General features: G+C 35.1%; 1 long non-coding RNA gene across 1 annotated transcript in view; it reads right to left on the bottom strand.

Moving 5' to 3' along the window:
* LOC309508264 overlaps positions 1–18,826 on the bottom strand; it is a 96,425-nt gene that overhangs the window by 9,083 nt on the left and 68,516 nt on the right. The window lies entirely within an intron of this gene.

Raw genomic sequence — 18,826 nt, 5'->3', positions numbered from 1 at the left:
ACTGGAGAAGCCCTCACGGCACGCCGAGCAGTTCGGCCAGTTGATGTCTCTGTTGGCTCGACAGGAACTTGACCCGGCAGCGGAGGACACAGAAACCCTTCGAGGCTGTCGGACCAGGAAGCTGAGGATGACGTGATGCCCGGAGAGGAATCTATGGAAACAGTTCCTGAGGATGGAACATTTCAGACATCAAAAACTGTTTGGTTTTTTTATTACTTTTTTTTATTATATTAATTATCAATGTCAGTGGTCACATCAAATTGTTACTTTGGTTTCACTTTATTTTGGTGACATTCTATAAGTCTATAAGAAACATTGCACCTGCATGTCTACTAACTCTCATTAAAGTATTAGTAGAGTATTAGTAGACTGGTAGGGTTAATGATAATGATGGAGAAATAATGATTTACCACTATTTGGCTTGACGTCGGAGTGATCTGCAGCAGGTGGTGATGATGGTTCAGGAACAAGATCTGCTGGAGGAATAAAAGGCTCCACAACAGTCACAGAATTACTGGAAGTGCTGCTGAAAACACCCATCGTATCCTCCCAGAACTTGAGAGAACGACCAGGTTCTGGAGCTTTTTCTGAAATGAAGAAAAAACAAATGAAAACAACTATTAGACCCATCTCTGACGTCAAATTAAGCAATGATTAGGGTTGGGTACCGAAACCCGGTTCCAATAGGGAACCGGTTCCGACGTAAACGGTAGTATCGAGACCGAATAAGAACGCAACTTTCGGTGCCTGACTTTTTTACCGCCCCCTATAAAACATCTCGCGGCACGAATGATCCAATAACAAAACATCTGCAGTTAATTAAAATAATGATGGAGAAATAATGATTTACCATTATTTGGCTTGACGCCGGAGTGATCTGAAGCAGGTGACGATGGTTCAGGAATAAACGGCTCCACAACAGTCACAGCACCACTGGAAGACCTGCTGAAAACAGCCTTCCTGAGCTTATGGAAACGACCAGGTTTCTTCATACGTTCTGGAGCTTTTTCTGGTCGAGAAAATAATATTATAATGGGGGAAATCATTTTAATATTCTGTAGAAACAAGCCTTATTTTGAGTGGAAAACAAGATAATACTGTTTAAAATAATGTTGGAGAAATAATGATTTACCATTATTTGGCTTGACACCAGAGTGATCTGGAGCAGGTGACGGAATGAAAGGCTCCACAACAGTCACAGCACCACAGGAACAGCAGCTGAAAACACCCTTCGTAGCCTTCCAGATCCTGAGGCAAAGACCAGGTCTCTCGCTATGTTCTGGAGCTTTTTCTGAAATGAAGAAAAAACAAATGAAAACAACTATTAGACCCATCTCTGACGTCAAATTAAGCAATGACATAACTTACATTTTACTATTCAAATCTTATCTGTAAAGTTACAGATCTAAAGTAATGGGAATTGTTCACGCTATCCACCTGACTTCTGCTTAATGCCTGCATAAATGTCCCAACATATTATTTCACAATAGTAATAGTAATTTCATTTCACTATTATCACGATTACGAGGGTGGAGCCTGGTGATTCCGATTCAACGCTAAAGTTATTTTTCTTATTTTATCTGATCTTTAATTAAAAAGAAAACATACATTTCCAGGCTTCATTTGGCCAACTCTGGCACATGTGGCTCAGTTCTTGTAATGGTAAAGATCATATGGGCCATATCTAAATATTGATATATTTTATTAAACACTGACATTTATTAAATGCATAGCAATGTCTTATTTATGACATAACTGACTCTGTAATACTCGGCACGACAGCCATTTTGACAATTTTGCATGTTTTTGACAATTCAAGAGAAATAAGTGGTGAAATTGAATTCTTTTCTGGATCGTATGCTGTCTGTGAAGCGGCATTCTGTGCGTGTGTTTCGGGTGTGTGTCAGACAGCCATCGAGCTCATGCCTTATTGAGAACGTTTTGCTAACATTCCCATTCAATTAAGAAAACATTATTTCTAAATGTTCTCTGAACGTTCAAAACGTCCAGTTTTTTCAACGTTTCAAAAATGTTTTATCTTGGTTAAAGGAACATTCTATTTTATAATTTTATAATCCATTGTTTTATTTTAAAAATGTCAGTGCTGGTCGAGAAAATAATATTATAATGGGGGAAATAATTGTAATATTCTGTAAAAACAAGCCTTATTTTGAGTGGAAAACAAGATAATACTGTTTAAAATAATGTTGGAGAAATAATGATTTACCATTCTTTGGCTTGACACCGGAGTGATCTGCAGCAGGTGACGATGGTTCAGGAATGAAAGGCTCCACAACAGTCACAGCACCACAGAAACAGCAGCTGAAAACACCCTTCGTAGCCTTCCAGATCCTGAGGCAAAGTCTCTCCCTATGTTCTGGAGCTTTTTCTGAAATGAAGAAAAAACGAATGAAAACAACTATTAGACCCATCTCTGACATCAAATTAACCAATGACATAACTTACATTTTACTATTCAAATCTTAATAGTAAAATGCTCCTCCCAACAGACATTCAGTTGCCTATAAGTAAAATTGCACCTACATGTCTACTAACTCTCTTTAGAGTATTAATAGACTGGTAGGGTAGGGTTAGAATAAGTTGACATGTAGATGAAAAGTTACTTGTTGTCAGTAGAGTGTCTGTTGTTGGAGCATTACAATAAAGAGTTTGCAGATATTAAGGAGAGAGTCTACTGATATACTCTAATGAGAGTTAGTCGACATGTAGTTGCAAAGTTACTTATAGTCGACAGATTGTTCAAAAGGGACCATCAAAATAAAGTGTTACCGTACTTTAGTTGGTTTAGTTGACAAATCAGCCATTGAAAATAGAAATAGAAACTAAGCCATTACATCTTTATTAAAAGCCTATTCTGACCTCTGCGAGAGTGTTTAGATGAAGTGGACGGACGTCCAACATCTGGGTTCTGCTTCGCCGTCGCCCCGTGAGCCTGACCTGTGGACACAGAAACAGAAAACTTAGAAGACAGAGAAGGTAAATATCCAGGACGATCCTGGCTCTGGATCTGGATCGGGTCTGGCAGCGGCAGATGTGGACAGTAACAAAGTACAGTTATTTGAGTACTGTACTTAAGTACACTTTTTGAGTATCTGTACTTTACTTGAGTATTATTTTTTCTGGAAACATTTTACTTTAACTTCACTACATTTGAAAGACAAATATCATTCTTTTTACTCCACTAACGTTACATTTCTGTCAAGGTCCTTGAGTAGAAAGTAGTTGGATTCTGACATCAATCTGACTTTCATTTTCAATGTTGGGTTTGGTCTTCTAAATGCTCATTTTGTCATTGTTTTGGAGCACACTAGCTTATAACAGTGGCTGACATATTCATCCTAAAAGCCACATTTTTTTAAATAGGGCACTATTTGAGGGAACAGCCGAAACTATTGAGGACGTTATTGAGAGCACTTATTCAATCTCACATTCAATCCCACTACAGGAACTGTGTTCTAGAAATAAATTTCATATTGATATGAGGGTGGGTAGGTAGGCAGGCATAGATTCAGAGGCATAATGTACTATACGTATTACAAACAATAATAAAACAATGCATTGACATTTACTTTTTACTTTTGATACTTAAGTACTTTTAAAAACAAGTAGGCCTACTTCTGTACTTTTACTCAAGTAAAAATCAGTCTTTTCAACTTTTACTTGTAACTGAGTAATATTTGACCAGAAGTATCTGTAACTTACTTTCACTCAAGTAAGGAAATTGTGTAACTTACTTTGTCCATCTCTGGGCAGCGGATCCTGATCACGGTCATCAGAATCGGGCCTCCAAACCTCCTGACCAGCCGTCTGACCGAAAGCAGCTCTCCTGGATCTGAAGTGCTCTTAGGATGGAATATTTCACATATCACATAACGTTAGTTTAATCATAATAATCAATAATCAATGTCTGTGGTCAATTACAGATTTTTACTTCAGTTAAGTTACTCAAATTCAATTCAAGTTTATTTCACATGCAATGAATCAAATAAATGGGAGCAAATGGGATCTGTCAGTCATTGTACAACACACCATAACAAATAAATGAAAAATTAAAGCACTCACTTCCTCTTTCACCCATCATGTGGTTACGACGAGCCATCGCCAACCTCCTCCAAACTGCAATAAAATCGGTAAAAAAAACAAACAAGACAACACAACACAATACAATAGAAATCTACTCAGAAATAACGTTAACGTTAAGTTACTCCTCTGAAAAAAAAATATCAAACAAAAGTATTATCAGAAAATTAAATGATGCTTTCAAAAAGGATATATCCTCCGATGTCCTTCAAGAATATAACGTTAAGTCTCCTCTCAGAAATCCAAAAAACAGGTTAAAAGTCTCAAGTTTCGCTCAGCAAAAGTCAGTCTGTCAATTCGCCTCGTCTCTCAACCAACAGACAGCGGTCGATCGCGGAGTAGCTAGATATATGCAGATTGTTCAGATTCATAAAATGCGTCGCTATTAGCAACTAAAATTCGAATCACGCATGCACGCGCACATCGACTCTGATTTATTAAATAATTGCAACCTTAATGTTGACGTTTTGTTTAATATGATATTCATTCTTTCAGACCAGTTTTATTATTAAAACCCGTGGAAAATGCGCGCAAAAACATCATATAAATCGGACATCATATAAATTAATAATTAAATTGGCCCTTTTCCGCATATATATCAAGGCCAATCAGCTTTCAGTATCACTAATACGCCATCTGGCCGTAGTGGTGAAGAAATCCAAATTATTTTTGAATTCTCTATTAAAATTGTTCACAATTGCTACCCAGTTAACTATAAACGTGCTAAATTTGCTCTGCAAGTGAAAGTCGTCTTGTGGTGCCATCTTATATATTTGTTTATAATATTCATTATCAATGTCAGTGGTCTGGTCACTTCAAATTGTTACTTTGGTTTCACTTTATTTTGGTCCATTTAAAAAACAGCCTAAGCGAATGTTATATTTTTTTATTTTTCTGATTCATCACATTACAATAAAATCAACTGTATTTAGATGGGAAAATGATTCTCATCTGTTTCATTTCATTAGCCTCCAGATTTGCTTAAAAAAATGTTTTGAAAGTATTGAATATTGAAAGTATTGATTTTAGAAATGTATCTTATTACGTACGGTATACATAACATATTGTGCTTTTTATTTATTTAGTTAAATTACAAACATTTCAAGTACAATGCAACAAAAAACAAAATGAATACAAGGCACTGTAAATACAATTCAAAATGTATTAATAACAACAACAACTAAAGTATAAATGTACATAATAATAATAAAATAAATAATAAATACAGAAATGAAAGTTTATAATATCAGGGCAGTTATATATGTATTTGAAAAGCTTTAAAATTTGTATTGTTTTTATAAGCTTTTTGTTTTGTGATTTCATGTTTAAAAGATATTCTAAGTATATTGTGAGATCAGTGTTATAAAAGGTAATATAGGAGGGTTTCTTTTGAGTTATTTTTGTCTAATGAATATAAAACTTATTATAATTAAAAGATTAATGATATAATTTAGTTTTTCAGAAAGAGAATTCACAAATCTAATGACTAGGCAATTTTAAATCCTATTAAAATAATAGGATTTTTTATTATTAAAATAATAGGATTTACACAGATTAATTCCATTGGCTGGTCCAGCAACCAATCGCATTGCATCTCGCGTGGGCCGAGGGTCCGTATCTGCTTTACTTTTCGAAATGGATGATCCCCATGGAGGGAGAACCTGGATTTGTAAAGTTGGGACGGTTGTTTTATTCTCAACGATATGAAAAGTGTTGCCACTCCCATTTATTGCACATTTCCCCCCGAAATTATATTGCACGACCCGTAAATATGCAGGCAAACGCGGTTGCCTACTATATAAGTCGAGCCAATAGTGCGGCAAGATACTGAAATAGGATTATTATTAACCAATCAGATCGGACACATAGACATAATAAATACATAGACGCCCTATTGGCCGCTTTGGAACGTTGCTGCGATACGTCATCGCGTCCGCCATTTTGCGGAGGGCAAGACTGCGCTGTAATCTTCTTAGGCCCTGTCCCAAATGGCACACTCCGGACTTGTGGACTTCCTCAGAGTCCACACTTTGGTGACGTCATGTAGTGCAGACCTATAGGGCCCTTGGCGCGAGTCCACGAGGGCGCATTGAGAGGTATTTTTGGGACAGACTCGATCGGCATGCCGGAAATAACGGTCTGGTTGTTGTTGGACAGGAGAAATCACATTTTTGCGCTCCGATCTGCATGTCCACTACACAGCCTAATTTTACAGTTCTATATTTTGATATTATGCATATCACCTGGGCATTAGACAATAGATAAATCATGCTTATTTAAATGATGTATACAGTTGTACATAATAATACATAATGTTCCATTTGAACTAAGATTACAATTTTAAAACATAATTTAACATATTTTTTTCAATTTACAGGTTTCAATATTCATACTATGTTTACATATGACTCAGTAAAGCCCTGCCATTCGGTTCTATTTATTTAATGAATCATAATGCGATCGTATTATTAAACACGCTATTATTATGTTTGAGACATCAACCACTGGTCGATGACCATAATGTTTGTATAAACTGTAGGTAACAACTGGTAAAATGTACATTTAGGTCATAAAAACAGTAATATTTTCTTCACAGCCATGTCAACAATTATCCGTGAGTGAAATCTCCTCCCATCTGTTGTCTGATTGGCCTTTCGCAAGGATTCCTGGGTAGTTAAAGTGCGTGGAGCCTGCATCTATGCGGGCTTCGCGGAAGACCGCTTCAGGGGTACAAAGGGGGCGCTGCTGAGCACACTTCAGAGCGGTAAAATGCTGAATGGGACGGCCTACGGACTCGTAGACTCAGCGAGCACGCGCAATTCAAGTCCACGAGACCGAAAGTCCGCATGAAGTGCGCCTGTCTATGGTTTTCCTTATATAGTTGTATTGAGGATTGAGGAAGTGGCATGTCTCTTATATAAATTGTCTCTGGGTAAACTTACAAATTACATATAAATAATATAGCTATTTTGACGTCAAAATGGCCGCTGACCCCTGAACTTTTGGGTGACAACTGGGCTGCGTTCAGCCCCGACAAAACGTTGCACAACGTTTTTTAAACAGAAACGGTGATAGCCGGGGAAAGACAAACGGCAATTAGACAATTTAAGACCGATTACATTATTAAATACAGACTATAAAATATTTTCAGGATCCATTGCATCTAGACTTAAAAAAGGGATAGCAGACATAATAAGTGAGACACAGTCAGGCTTTATAAAAGGAAGAGTCATTCATAATAATATAAGACTTGTTATGGATTTATTAGACTATAGTGATTTAATTGATGATGATGGTTTTATACTCTTCCTTGATTTTTATAAGGCCTTTGACTCTGTTGAGCATGAATTTATTTTAGAAACACTTCATTATTTTGGTTTTGGCGACAAATTCATAGATACTATACATATGCTTTATTCTGATATACATAGCTGTGTGTCTTTGGGACACGGGACTTGTAAAATATTTAATATTGGTAGAGGAATAAGGCAAGGATGTGGAAGCTCTCCCTTGTTGTTTATAATGGTTGCAGAAATTCTGTCTATTTTAATTAAGAACAGCGTGATTGAAGGTCTGAAGTTGATGGGCAAACAAATAATTATAAGTCAGTTGGCTGACGATACAACTTTGTTTCTTAAAAATGAGCTCCAAATTCCCATAGCATTACAAGCTATCAATATTTTCGCAAAAGCCTCCGGACTTCAGTTAAATTTAAATAAATGTGAATTATTGCCATTAAAAGACCAATCCATGCAATCATTATATAACATAAAGGTAAAAAAAGAAGTCAAATTGGGTATTGTGGTGACTAAAGACAAAACAATTTCTGAAAAACGAAACATAAAAGACAATGTTGATAATTGTAAAACATATCTAAATAGATGGCTACAAAGAGATCTCTCCATTTTTGGCAGAATATTGTTAACTAAAATGGACAGTTTATCTAGATTAATATATCCAGCTTACTCCCTTCCAATAGCACCCCAAATAGTTAAAACTATCAACAAACTAAATTTCAATTTTATATGGCGGAATAAATGTCATTATATAGCCAAGCAGGATTTAATTAGAACTTATGAGGATGGAGGTGGTAATGCAATAGATTTTGATTGTATGAATGGTATGTTGAAAATTAGATGGTTAAAAAACTATATTCAAAATCAAAATTCATTGTGGTCTTATATTCCCAATCGGATTTTTGAAAAAGTAGGCGGCATTAGTTTTCTTCTAAAATGTGATTTTGATTTTAAGAAACTTCCTATGAAACTGTCAGATTTTCACCAACAGGTCCTTCTGTATTGGAAATTAATATTCAAGCATAATTTCACACCACACAATACACCTATTTGGAATAATAGGTATATTTTAGTAAATAGAAAATCTCTTTTTATTCCAGAATGGTTCTCTAAAGGTGTCTGGGCTATTGCCCACTTCATGGATGTGGAAGGAAATGTTTTACAACATGTGGAATTCTGTGACAAATTTCAAATTAGATGTACCCAAAAGAAGTTTAAACAGATTGTGAAAGCTCTCCCAGTATCACTTGTAGCTATGATTAAGCAGGATATAATATACTCAAAAATCATTCCTACCCTAAGACAACTTTGTATTAATGGTATTAATTTTCAGAATTACAAATGTAACAACAAGTTCATAAGAAACTGTTTACTTAACTGCCAAACAAGCTCTCTCAAAAGAGATTATATTCTCAAAGATTTTGGGAAGGAGACAATAAGAAAGATTAGATGTAAATATTTAACATTTCCTGTCCCGCCAAAGATGAAAGAAATGCAGTTTAAAATTATGAATAAAATTTATCCAACTAATGATTTCTTAAAACAGAGGTTTAAAATGGATGTAGGAAACTGTAGTTTTTGTGACAATGAACCCGAAGATTTGGATCATCTTTTTTGTTTGTGCGAAGTTGTACAAAGGTTTTGGCTGGACCTTATACAATTGCTTATCCAAAGGAATTCAGATAGTGAATCTAACAATTAATGATATAAAATTTGGTATTTTTCGCAATGATCATAATGATTTTGGCATTAACAATGTAATTCTGTTAAGTAAACATTTCATACATAAATGTCGTTTTTTTAAGATAAATCCTAACATTACTTATTGGAGGAATGAGTTGAAACTTTTTTATAAGTCTTTATTATTGATTAATAACAAGAATGCAGTGAAACTGGCTTCTTTTATAAACATTCTTATTGAATAATTGCCCTTTTGTTTTATTTTCTTTTGAATGTGTAATGTAAATATCTTGCCCCATGTTCTTCTGTTCTTTTATGTATGTATCTTCTAAGACATTCACTGTAGGTTCGTAGTAAGATTTTTCATTGTACCTGATTTGTTTGTATTTGTTGTGCTAAAAAAAAAAAAAAAAAAAAAAAAAAAAAACTTTAAAAAAATTACATTTATCAACCAAAAAAAAAAACAAAACAGAAACGGTGATGCGTTGAACACACTGTTCTGATGACGCAAGAGTTGCAACTATGGCAGCTGAGAAGGCCATTCTTTGTGTTCTTTGTGAAGAATTTTCAGAGCCTGATGAAGTCGGTATAAATATGTGTTTAATACTACAAAATATGCCCGATGTTACAGTTACTGCACTTGCCGCCCAGAACAAAAGAGAACATCCCAATCGAGTGAAAGGATTGCTGAAACTGAAATGGAAGCACACATCTTACCTAATTCAGACTAAAACACATCTATTTAGCCTCACAGATACTTTATTTGTAGTTCATACTGTTTTAATACCCTGTATTTTCTTTCGCATTTTATACCAATACACTTGCAATGAAGCTAAAAATATAAACAACTACATCATTTTGTTGATATCCTATATTTTTTACAATAAAACTTTCAACAAACATGTCTTCTAATATCCTCAGTTGTTGCTTATACCGAGCTGCATCGAACACATTTGTAAATTACTTTCCTTGAACCCATTGTGCGAGTTCACTTTAATACCGTGTGCTTTATATACATGTTGCTGCTGATTGGACTGCAGTTCTGACACACCCACCAAACAAGAGAAAACGTATCTCAAACCCCGTTGCACACCGGTGCACGCCGTTTCCAGGAAACATGACGTTCAACCCGTAAACCGTAGCAAAACGTTGCGCACCGTTTTGAACTTGAACATGCCCCTGATTTTATTTTATTTTTATTATTTGATTGCATTTTAACAAGAACAAAACATAATTTACATACAAGAGTACATATAACCATACATGTCAGGAGTAAAGAAAAGAAAAAAGAAAAAAAAAATAGCCAAAAGAAAAAAGAAAAAAACACCTGTACCTGTCAAACAGCTGTGTAGTTTTCCTAGCTTTTAGGTTTTTACTTTTGGATATTGTTTCTAAATATATTTTAACATTGTTCAATTTTAAAATGTTCAAAATGTGGTAGTTTTCCATTCCATTTGACTTTATGAATATAGTAACGGGCAATTATAACAATTCAATCTAAAATAAACAAAATATTTGTATCACCCTCAAATGAAAAACATTTTAACATAACATCAATTTCTTCAAAGTTAACAAGAGTCATAACTTTTCTTTGCAAGTAATTACTGAGTTCTTTCCAAAACATTTGGGTCTTGGGACATTGGAGACCATTGGGTCCCTCCATTGGGTCCATGAGGGTAATGATTGTTTGTGGAAACTTGCAAGTTTAATGGGTATTTTGTTAACATCATAATCACATTTCAGTATAAATTCTATACCACCTACTTTTTGAAATATAAAATTAGGTACTGTATACCATATACTTTGTTTATTTTATTTTTTAATAATTTTGGAGCCATTTTATTTTAAATATCGTGTTAGAGGTCTTAAAATCCAAAGCATTCAATCCTCCTTCAATTTTTGACCTACAAATATTTTCTTTTTTAATATAATGTGATTTGTTCTTCCAAATAAATGTAAAGAGTTTGGTGTCTATCATTTTAATTAATGAGGGGGGGACATCTAACACTTGAGCAGCATAAACCAACCTGGATAAACCCTCAGCTTTAACCAATAACACACGACCAGTGAAAGAGAGATCTCTCATCAGCCAAGAATTCAGTTTCTTTTACAAATGATTGAATGATGGGAGTGAAGTTTAACTCATTCCTGACTTAATTATTTTTTGAAATCTTAATACCCAAATATTTGATAACTTTTTGCACGGGAATTAATTGCTTTTTCAACTTCAGTCTCTTAAGAAAAGAGTAGTGTCATCAGCTAATTGTGTGCATTTAATTTCTGTATCTCCTATTGTAAAACCGCGAAAAATGTCTTTCTTAATATGAATGGCCATAATTTGTGTAACCAACAAAAAAAGTAATGGACTAATAGGGCAGGTATTCATATGTCGAATACCCCTTTTAATTTCGAATCTATGAGAAGTTCCATATGCCAATTGTACAGAGCTGGGAATCTTATTATATAGGGTTCTGATTACTTTTTGAAATTTGTCCCCAAAACCGAAGAATTTAAGAGTTTTAAAAAATAAAGTCATGTTAAATTGCAGGGTTGTGGACTCGAGTCGCTTGACTTGGACTTGACTTGGACTCGAGTCCCAAATTTGATGACTTGCGACTCGACTTGCCATAATCAAAGATGACTTGCGACTCGACTTAGACTTTGACAACAATGACTCGCGACTTGACTCGGACTTGAGCCCTGTGTGAGTGACTTGGAAAGACTTGACCTACCTTCTAAAACCACAGATCAGAGTTGTAATAATCACTGTAGTATAGCACTGTATCTCACTGACGCATGATCACAGCGCTGATTAGCGCTGCTTTCGCACGTTTGGCACTGAGCCAGAGAGCTCTCTGCACTGCACTGTGTGTCAGTTGTCATTTATCACACGTTCAGACAGTTTTCAACCAAATAATGTCTTTTTTTTTCTTTTTCAGGCATTTAAATACACAAGTACTAGCGAACCATTTATAATTTGAGGGGGAAAAACACACACTGATGTCCAAGTAAGCGGGCTTTGAAAAATCATCTATTTTGTTTACAGAACATGCATTGCTGGAATATAATTTACCATAAAAATTTGAAACATATTTTGAAATAATAATAGGGTCCTGTGTTTCATGGCCATTAATATTAAGCTTTCTAATAGATGTATACTCTCCATTTCTTTTCTCCAAATTATAAAAGTATCTGGAATTAGTTTCCCCTTCCTCTAACCAACGTCTTCGTGATCTAACAAATGTTCCTTTTGCCTTGATTATATATAATTTATCTAACTCAGCCTGCAGATTCATTAACAAATTACAATTCCCATCAGTATTATTAGTGATGTTACAAATAGCTCTAATAATTTCCTCTTCCTTTGACTTATTAGACTTTGCAACTTCTTTGCCTTTATCAATTGCACTAAGTCTAATTTGAAACTTCATAAGCTCCCAATTTTTACAGTATAAATTTGTTCGCTAAGCTTGATTCCAATATGTTTGTATTATCTTCTTAATTTCATGTGGAAAACTATCAATTTCCAATAATCTATTATTAAGTTTCCAATAAGTCTAAGAGCCTTTATATGAAGTTTCATTATTCCCTTTGATGCAAAGATAAATCATTTTGTGATCAGACAATATCGATGGTTCAATTGATACTCTGTTTGTAATTTGTTCAAATGAATTAGAAATGAACCAAAGATCGATTCTTGACTGTTAAGATTTATCCCTATTACCCCATGTGTACTCTTTCAAATGTGGGTGTTTATATCTCCATATATCAATTACCCCTACATTTTCACAAAATACAGATAGCTCTGAATCACCTGTAGATGGTCCAATTGGAATAGGAATTCTATCCATCTTAACATCTGGGACAATATTAAAGTCCCCACCTAGAATTATTTCAATATCATGGAATCTTTTTCTTTCTTAATCTCATTTTCAATATCAGAGAACAAATCAACATTATATTTTGTAATATTTGAAGCATATACAGTAGGCCTACCTAACAAAAAAAAATTCCCATCAATGGATATCGTTAGAATTATCCACCTACCCAATGTGAACTTTGCTATAAACAATTTTACCTTTAAATGAACCCTTTAAAATTGCAACTCCTGCTGAGTGATTACTTCCAAAAGAATGCCAAATTTCGCTGCCCCATTGAAACTTCCAAAAATTCACATCTGAAGAACAAGCATGAGTCTCTTGTAAAAAAATTAAAATCTACATTAAATCTCTTGCAATACAAAAAAACAGCCTTTCGTTTAGTTAAATCTTGAATACCCCTAACATTAAAGGAACAAAACGATAACGACATGAACTTTTAACAATCACAATTACAGAAGAAATAAAGAAAAACTCTTAAAGGGTTAGTTCACCCAAAAATGAAAATTCTGTCAGTAATTACTCACCCTCATGTTGTTCCAACCCCGTCTTCGGAACACAAATTAAGATATTTTTGATTAAATCTGAGAGCTGGATCACTTCTCCATAGGCTTCTAAGTGATTGAAACTTGCTGGCCCAGAAAATGCTTTTCTTTAAAATTCTTTAGGCTTCTCACTCTTTTTGACAAATTAATTTACATGATTTTTACAAATATTTTTGCACTCAAAGATAAATTTCTACCCAGTAAAATGATTTGGATATTTATATGAATTATAGAAATGTCCATGTCTTTATATTATATGATTATTTTAAATAGGTTTGCTGAGACCCTAGTGAATTTCCTATTAAAAGTTTTTATTCAGTAGGCTAATAATCACAAATGACAGGAAAGTTAATTTCCTGTCATTTGTGATTATTACTGAATAAAAACTTTTACAAATATTTTTGCGCACAAAGAGCATTTTCTACCCAATAAAATATTTTAGGGATCAATTAGAAAAAAATATTTTCGTATTCAGTTTATATTTTCTTTGAATGTTTTTCTAATTCAAAAAAATATTTTTTTTATTTTATTTTAGGTATAGTAATCAGGGGAAGAGGAAAAATTGTTTACAATTTTTTGTTGTTGTTGTTGTTGATTATTTTAAAACTTGTTTTGTCTCATTTGAAACCCTTGGAAGTTTTCTGAGGCTCCATAATGACCCCCTTGTTGAAGCTACAGAAATACCAGAAGTTATCATTTAATTTAAGTAAAGTAAAAATGGCTTTACAAACAGTTCACACACTCATTCTGCTTGTGTTTCATCAATAAGGCATATTTTACGCTCCCACACCGGCCAGCTCCACCGAGTCCCTCAGCCAACTGCACGGGCTCCTGCTCCGGCCCGCCCCGACGGAGCCGCCCATGCGCCGCAGCACCAGCTCCTCTAGCGATACCATGAGCACCTTCAAACCCGCCGTGGCCCCGCGCATGGGGGTGCAGCTCAAGCCCCCTGCCCTGCGGCCCAAACCCATGGTGGCGATACCCAAGACGGGAGCGGCGCAGCATCCGGCGCCCCCTCCACAGGATCCACTGGACAAATCCTGCACCATGTGATGAACTGTGTGCATTCAGAGCGACAGTGAGGAAACAATGTAAAATTAGGACCATTGCAGTCAGAGCCAGGTTTTTAGTGGATGGATTTCAATGCCATTGAACATTTCGCAACATTTCATTCGCTTTAGAGAGTGGACTAAAGCAAATATAAGTAGGCTAACTAAAGATACTAGAAATGGTCAGCATTAATGAGGTGTTAGTTTAAAACAGTGTGTGTATAGAATTCCAACACTATTTTAGGGTTTATTAATAAACTAGAATAACGTCGGTTACTAAGCATGGTTCAGAAGAGTTACTTAAACAGGTGTTTACTATTTCAGAGTTACATTTTCTCTCATGACCTGTTTAGTGAATTCAAACGGACATTCTTAAATATATTCGAAAGACACCTGCGACTAACAGAAAGCTATTTATGTGTATCCAAAAACTGTTTGCATGCTTGTCCGACACCTTATTTGTTTCCGCAATACTCTGTGTGAATAGATTCAATGATATTAAAGAAAGCAACAAATCACTACAGCTTCCTATATTCTTAGGGTGACTTTTTAAATATCAGCTGTTTACATCCACTAGAAAAACTGTTAAATGTGAATTATACAGAAACTAAGCAGGGTCTTTGGTTTCTCTGTTTACAGCATAAGGATTGTGGGAAATGTGTCTTTACATCTCAAGAGTGTTTTCTGGTCACGACTCTTTGAAGTGATGATGTGTGGAATGTTGAGGTTGGAAACGCACTGCCATATAAGGGCATGTGATGTCACATCTTTTGCCCGCCCTGATTGGCTGTTGATGTTGAATGATTCTAAGTTGAATTAGCAAGGCTTTGCTTTGAATATTATATTTTTGATAGTAATATTTGAATATATGCCCAGGGAGTTTGCGTAAACCACATCCGCTTACTTTTTTTTTTTTTTAGTACTTCACTCAGTTTCTTATTTAGAATGAAAGAAATATATATTGTGTATATAAATGTACATCCACTAAACCTTTTTATTTTTATTTTGTGGGTCTTTTATGTACGTTACTTTCTCCCAGGCCAATTTGGAACAACTGCTCACTATAAACATTATTTTTTTAGTATCTCTCTGCTTAATTAGATGTAATCTGTGAATAGTAAAGTCTAGCTGCCAAAAAAGTAAAGTTCTTCAAGTGCTGCTTAGAGTTTGATGCGGATAGGCTACGAGAATCATTTCTTTGTCTGCTTAGCTGTCTAAAGCCCTCGGCTCGGTTCTACCCTATAAGCATGAACGATAATCCTTTTAGTTGTCATATGCAAGTGCTTTTCTAGAAACTTTTAAGGCAATAATTCTTGTTGTTTCACCAAACAAGGGAATGATGCCAATAGCCATGGACTCAGAGACTGTTACGGCAGTACTTTCGTGAGATAGTGCTGTTTCTTATGTGTGCTAGTGGCCCATTAACCCTTTGTAATAATGTCACATACAGCACCACACCCAAATGAAGTCAGTCACATGACATACCCAAAGACAAATAAATATGTATAGCATCAGTCACTCCAGTGTATTTGCACTCCAAAATTAAAAATCTGGGATTTTGTATACAGTATATCAATCTTATGTTATCTGTGCATCAACATTCACATTATTATGACAGTTTGGCAATAGTTTAGTGTTACTTGTACTGTATTCACTGATAAATATACAACAGTTTACTCCTATTTAGGTAGAATATGCTATGAAATATGTTTGGATGATGTTATGAAATTGTCCATCGCTGAACCAAGGGGAGAAACTTTAAGACAATATAAGCAATGCCTGTTTTTAAACATGTAAAAGGAACATACTAAAGCCTTTTGATTACCAATTTATATTGAGTGATATTAAAAACGATTACAAAGTGGTGTTTTTATTTTATTTTATTTTTTAAGAGTGTACATTACGTTGATATTTGAGATCTTATGTCTCTCAGCTAAGCCTTGAGAAATGTTCTCCCTGCAAAACTACACACAGTAGCAAAATCTCTGTATGTATTTCATTGCTGTTTTATCAGTGTCCACGTACATCTCTGTACTATGTACTTGTGAAAGTGCCTTTAAAAACTGTTTTAGAGGAACTTCATACAAACGTCCTCTGTGCCGTGGCATTCTTATTTCAGATCCAGTATACCGAGTTGCTAGGGATTACAGTAAATAAATTATTACTAACGTTGTTCTGTTTATTAAGTTGTAAGAATGGTCAAATAATAAAAATACTGCTTAGCCATTGTGACATTGCACTTTTATGTAAGACTGTATATTTGGCATGTAACATCCTAACAAGTTGTAGAGCTTTTGGAGGACTGCTCAGTCTTTCTAATAAAGAACATAGTTTGGTCAGTTCACTGAGGTGTTGGCTTGTTCCTCCTGTTGTTTTCTTAAAGGATAAGATTGTATGTGGTGACATATGACATTAAACACTCTTCACAATATGAAACAAAGACAGTGGCTTAATGAATTCCCAGTCTGGACTTGGTTGTTTCCCAATTGTCACTGTTAAGGAGGAAGGAGTGTCAGAGCATTTTGAAAAACAAGATCTGGTTAAACGTGTTTGTTCCAATGGCTTTTTTAACCCTTCTATTGAAGATACACCGTAGCATTTACCAGTTCAAATTGAACCAATATTATAAATCACAGCTCAGCGGTAAGAATTTGCCAAGAACTTAATATAATAATGAGATGCTACCTGTAATCATGCTTCTTATAGTTTTAATTTCATGCTAATCATAAACAAACTTTTATTTTCTTATACTATGATGGCCAGGCCACAAGCCTCTTTTAGTCTAACTCTTATTTTTGTTGTAACATATACATTTGTGTTGTAATTAACAATTTATAACAAGTGGAATTATCACCAAAAGATCAGCATTAAATAGTGATGAGGGATGGCATGAAATCACACAAAGAGGAAATATAGAGGGGAAAATAGATGATTCTTCTTTTTGCTTCGATTCACTTATTGGAAGTGTTAAAAAGAATAAGATCTCAGCCATCTCCCAGAATTCCTCTTGCCTGCCTACTGGCAACTAATGTTAATGTTTTTATGTGTGAAAAGAAAGAGGATGTGATGTGAGACACGTCAAACTGGAAACTAGCAGGAAGGAAATGGTTGACTGGGGTCATGTTTAAGGGGAAAAGTACAAATGTTTCATTAACCAGAATCAAGTATTACAGAGAGCATTTTAAAATGTTTATTTTTCAGGTTTGCGTAAGACTGAGTTTTATAGTTTTTGCGAAATTCGTTGTTTGTCAACTGCTATTAAAACCTCAAAAGAACAGCTAGCAGCTATGGTAGCCATGGTGACCCACTGCATGGTTTCCTGGAGTTGCATGCATAGACATAAAGACATAGAGGACTCATTAGCGGCTGCTTTCTTTGGGCCGTAAGCCGTCCGCCATATTGGAACGGTCAAAGCCTGTCCCTGAACTTTAGAGAGCAAGTGCTCTGTGCGTCTGCAACCTTAGTTAGACGCATGTATGAATATCTATATCTGCAATAGACTTCAGCAGATGATTTTGCAAAACTAAAATACATCAATACAACAAAAAAGGCATTAGCTAAAAGTTTCCATAGTTTAAAAACCTGGAATATTGAGTTAATACAACACTTTATCACCTGTGAAAGGTTATCCTATTTCTTCGGGAATTTAAACAAAGTCAAATGCAAGAAAATTATTTCACAATTTGTATAAATATTCTTGTAATTAAATAAACATAGCAGATTCTACAAAACCAATACATACTGTAAACAAACTAGTGAATATTTGACATTTTATCTAAAACAGTAAGAAATAACTTCAGGAGTCTTCATAGAATTATAAGAAAGCACAAAATGAAGCATAGGCTGTGCTATAAAAAACAAAAAAACATTGCTGAAAAATAAAGTACTATCTGTACATTGTACATGTGCCTGTGTTTTAGTCGTTACAGGTTTCCGGCATATCGCTCCTTTGTGAGCTGGTGCTGGGGTTTCCTTGGCCGTCGGGTACGTGTCGTGATTCCAGCCTGTGTGGTGATGAGGGTTCGCCGTGAGTTTCCAGATGATCAGGGCGGATATGTTGGTTTCCTACCAGCTGATGATTGAATCTGGACACCATGGTGGAGATGACCTCCTCCTTGTCTGGCCGCTCATACTCCGCACAAAGGTCTGATGGTATGGGTATCTTAAGTACCTCATCCATGTATGGAGCAGGGTCCACAAAAACATGCTCAAATATTAGGTCCTGTAGGTCATCTAGGTACTCTGTGCAATAAAACAAAATGTATTTGTAGATATTA

Source organism: Leuciscus leuciscus, assembly GCF_965113295.1.
Source record: "Leuciscus leuciscus genome assembly, chromosome: 10".
NCBI classification, from domain to species: Eukaryota; Metazoa; Chordata; class Actinopteri; order Cypriniformes; family Leuciscidae; genus Leuciscus; species Leuciscus leuciscus.
The sequence above is the reverse complement of the archived record's forward strand: the minus strand, read 5'-3'. Positions and strand labels throughout refer to the sequence as shown.